Source organism: Montipora foliosa, chromosome 10, assembly GCF_036669935.1.
Source record: "Montipora foliosa isolate CH-2021 chromosome 10, ASM3666993v2, whole genome shotgun sequence".
Classification (NCBI taxonomy): Eukaryota; Metazoa; Cnidaria; class Anthozoa; order Scleractinia; family Acroporidae; genus Montipora; species Montipora foliosa.
In genome coordinates this window covers 32,172,950-32,177,949 of record NC_090878.1, presented here as the reverse complement: position 1 = coordinate 32,177,949, position 5,000 = coordinate 32,172,950, and the positions used below count along the sequence as shown (strand labels likewise).

The window sequence follows — 5,000 nt, the reverse complement described above, 5'->3', positions numbered from 1 at the left end:
ATCATTTATTATATGACTACAATTGTAGCTCCGTGAACGGGCAAGATAAACCAAACCCCGCGCTGTGATTGGCTACCCGAGCGGGGAAGATGGAGTAAGATGGGTACGATGGAGCTGTCTTGCCCGCTCGGGGTTTCTCGCTTGGTCCCGCAAGATCAAAGATCATTTTTTGGTGTTTTAAGTCATATAATAAATCCTTTATTGACCTAACGTGTTCGGTCAAGATGGCTGGATATTGGCTTCGTTCTTTTTTTGCGTGTTTATGGACCTCGACTTCGTCTCGGTCCATAAACACCCAAAAAAAGAACTTGGCCAATATCCAGCCATCTTGACCGAACAAGCTTGGTCAATAACCCATATATATTTTTTATTTAGACAGTTATATTTCAAAAACAAACTCGGTGTTCCCCCCTTTTTATAGGTGGAAAGTGATTAGCATGCAAAGATAAAAATTTTTACAAAACTCTCTGGAGCTGATTCGGGGCTACTTTAAAATTTTCCAATTGTGAAGGCAGCTAAAAACCCTCTCCAGAGAATTGTTTTTAACTCAGACAAAGTTGTCTTAGTCTGCTCATCACATTCTAGCAATAAAAACTGGGGGTCACCGAGTTCGTTTTTGAGATGTAAGCGTTTAAAGAAAAAATATAAGGTGATTTTACATCGCTGTTTTGTTGCCACATAAATGAGTGCATCTTGTTAAGCAAAAATTGGTGTTTCATATGTTACCATAACATTGCCGTTACGTGAAACAGTTGGGTGGATTCGATCCTTCCAAATAGTACAGTTTATTGAAAGTGTTGAAATTATTTTGAATCTTCTAACGCTGGAGCACCAATTGGGGACACTGTAAACTGAAATCAACAAATTAACGCAAATCAATTCAAATGTTCGTTTTTGGGAAATACAGCATTTTTAAAATTTGCGAATTTCGCCTTGCGTGACACCAAGATAGTGGCCATTTGGTTGGAGAAAAAGGCCTTTTCTCTTTTAATATTAAACAGTTGCAACGTTTCAAGTCTCATAAGGTTGTGCTAATGCGTGTGTGCCATTTCATGAGTTCATACTGTAACAGTCTACTGTACGGCTTACCAGCCAGTTATATTAACAACCTGCAACGGGTTCAAAACGCTGGCGCAAGGCCCATCTTCAATACCACGCGTTTTGATCACATTTCTCCTGCTATGAGAGACTTGCATTGGCTGGCTACCATTTAAATACCGTATAATGCCGTATAACACCGTACCGTATAATATATTAACAACCTGCAACGGGTTCAAAACGCTGGCGCAAGGCCCATCTTCAATACCACGCGTTTTGATCACATTTCTCCTGCTATGAGAGACTTGCATTGGCTGGCTACCATTTAAATACCGTATAATGCCGTATAACACCGTACCGTATAATATATTAACAACCTGCAACGGGTTCAAAACGCTGGCGCAAGGCCCATCTTCAATACCACGCGTTTTGATCACATTTCTCCTGCTATGAGAGACTTGCATTGGCTGGCTACCATTTAATACCGTATAATGCCGTATAACACCGTACCGTATAATATATTAACAACCTGCAACGGGTTCAAAACGCTGGCGCAAGCCCCATCTTCAATACCACGCGTTTTGATCACATTTCTCCTGCTATGAGAGACTTACTTGCATTGGCTGGCTACCATTTAATACCGTATAATGTTTAAATTGTTTTTTACAAATTCAAAGCTTTACATGGTAGTGCTCCCAAATATTTTCATCAAAACATTTTCAGCTCGATCTTCCCAACAAGACCGAGAAGACAACAGGAGACAGGGCGTCCTTTGCAGCCGAGCCAGCTTTGTGGAACGCCCTTCCAGATGAGTTGAGAGCTTTGTGTAATCTCTAAACTTTTATAGCACGGCTAAAAAACATTTTAAATTAGCTTTTAGCCTACAACCTATAGTATTTTAACATAGATTTCTGCATCCATATATATGTATAATATTTTTATCTAGTATTCATTTATTAACTATTTAGAAAAGCTGTATATCCTTTTTATGGTAATATTATAAGCACTGTAATGTAAAGCGCATTAGATCATATACCCATGTTCTTAGCGCTATATAACTAATAAAGTTATGGTAAAGTTATGTTATGAAAAGAACTGGTTTTCATGGCGAAGCGAATTCCAATTTTTTTTTGTTGATTTCTGGCGGCCATTTTTGTGTACCATATGGCGCCTCAATACAAAGCCGGCTTATAGAGCGTTTTCATTCACGTGACCAGCAGCCATATTGGATTACTGAAACAAAAGAAAGGATTTGCATAAAAATAGAGCTCAATTCCCGGAGGATTAGTTTGGTACATCATGACCGCCATTTCTTTCTTTTGGAACACCAACATGGCCGCCGTGACGTCATGTGAAAACGCTCTATTTAAGATCCTTATAAAGGCCCACCTTCAACCGACAGAAAAGACCTGCCAATTGAAATAGAAGACTTCGAGTCTACGGTTATTGCATGAAGGATACTACAATGAATCTACAGTATAATAAAACATGATATATAAAAAAACAAGACTGGAGAAAAACTCTAGCTTCACTTTAATTTATACACATTAAATTTACTTACATACAATATTAAATTCACTTCGATACACTACCCACATCTATCATCTCCATTATGGAAAACGGCATCATCAGCTTTGCAGGGCTTCCTATGTTTTATTGAACGGTTTAGGATTTATTTTTTTGTTGCCTGACAGTGAACGATGTGGCTGTCAGCGGTCGTGGAACATGACGGCTACAACTTTTATAGCTTTTTATGGTTAGGACTAGAATAAGGTGAGACACTTCGTGACACATATAAAGGTGTAACATTTGGTCACGTTACATGGCAATACCTGACAGTGCCAGTGTTAACCCGCTCTGGCAGATAAACAACACTGTTTAGGCAGAGAATAACTGCTGGCTTAGGCACTGATCTGTGGTGATTAGGAATAAGCGCCGACTCGAAATGGTTAGTTTTCATAAATTGTTCTGGTGACACCATGTTTAAACTTAGTAAACCTTTAGTTAGATCGTTTGATACATTATGTACACATAACTAAGTGTCTCACCTTATTTTGGAGTATCCATTTTAGTCACAACCTAAATTTTACCGCTCCGACTATCATTCCTTTCCTTGCCTTCATAATCGGTTTTCTCGGTTATGGTACGGACTATATTCCTCTCGAGTCATCTTTCTCCAAGTTTCCTTCTGGGATTGGCTTCGAAGCTCTGCAGCGGTTTCCTCGTAAACCAAAGCAATCCGTCATCCTTTTCACAGGCCAAACTAAAAAGTTTTTGGTGCTAGCCACGTCGAGCAAAATCCTAGACCTACTTACAAATATCATTGTGGAAAGTGCGCGAAACCTGTCAAACTTTTGACTTCAGCAAAGCATTTGACAAGGTACCACATCAGAATGATATCGACCAATTAATACAGCAAATGAAAGTGTTATCTTGCAGAATGATATTGACAAATTAACCTCTTGGGCCAAGACATGGCAAATGCAATTTAATGTGTCTAAATGCCACACAATGAGAATCTCACGAAAGAAGGAATCCATTTTGACAGATAATTACATGATGGCAAGAAGTTGTCACCACTGAAAGACCATCCTTATCTGGGTGTTACATCGTGTTACACTTACGAAAGATCTAAGATGGAACTGCCGCATTGAGAAAATAGTTTCTCAAACTCATTAATTATTCATGAAGCAACAGCCAATAAATAAAGCATATTTGGGTCACATGCATGAACCTTGATACCCAATGAACACTCAGATGAAAATCTTAAAGGTTTTGACCTGATATCAAACATGGTTTTGATCTCGGATCAAACACTTGCATTTTCAATAATTAATACATCGTTAACAAGAATTCCAGTAATGACTTGAATATTTTTTTACGTAATTAACGTTGATTTTCACAGAACAGTTAGAGAAAGCTATTCACCTCACCTTCAGTCGCTATTATCAAGGGGATTTAACGCGTCTGCACAATTCTTCTCCTCCAGATAGCGTCGGATACTTAGCAACCATTCACCGAAGTGCAGGTGGCTTCGCGGCTCGGTAAATATCCTTCCCTAGCCACGTACCGACACTGACTAGTACATAATAAAAAGTGAGATAACATAGCACAAAAAGATGATTTTAACTCATTTATTCCTGTAAAGATTACAACATTTTCGGACGCAAACTCTGCGAGAATTGCTCGGAGGTGAATAGTTAACAATTATTCCATGAGCCCGCGTTGGATACGAGATGGTATCCAACAAGGGTGAATGGAATAATTATTTTATTGAATTCTCAACCTTCGGTTTTGCTAAATGTTATTTAAGCGTAAGAAATGATCGGAAAGTGATGTGACATCCGGACGTCAAAAATTTTAATTATGCTGAGCGACATTTGCCGCATTCATTTTAGCCTGTTCCAGGCTCCCAGTTAGTCGGGAAAGAGTAAAAAATGGGTGCGAAAAATGAGTGGAGGCTTGGGTCGGCCTGACCCAAGCCCCCACTCGCTTTTCACACGCAGTTGTTTTCGTTTCCCGACTATCTGGGAGCCTGGAACAGACTACATTCATTTCCATATAAGGTCAAACGCAGGTATATTGGCTGGTAACCGAGATCCAGTGAACCAATGAGAAAGCTAGAATTACATTATCCGAGGTTGAGAATAACAAAGGATATCCAATAAGCGCGCCCGTTGAACGCTATCCACTGTTTAAGTATATACTAACACACTTTATGCTATATAAACGGTATTTGGTGGATATCTCTCCCCACACGTCTTGACCACCTCCATCACAAACTTGCTAAGCCAGTAATTCAAAGTTACTGCATACATTTCAATGGTGGTAGAAAGCTGTGCGACCTTGTGTAAATTATGGTCTTTAAAGAGCCCTCCTGGATCTAAAACGGGAGCCATAACCGACCGAGAAATTTGCCATTCGCCAAAAATTGTTACCGCCCATTGTTCTTATATTTGGTT

At 39.3% G+C, this 5,000-nt stretch overlaps 1 pseudogene; it reads left to right on the top strand.

Annotated features, from left to right (window-relative positions):
- LOC137974383 (zinc finger protein 345-like) overlaps positions 1 to 2,678 on the top strand; it is a 9,310-nt pseudogene extending 6,632 nt beyond the window's left edge.
- The last annotated feature ends 2,322 nt before the right edge of the window (positions 2,679 to 5,000 follow it).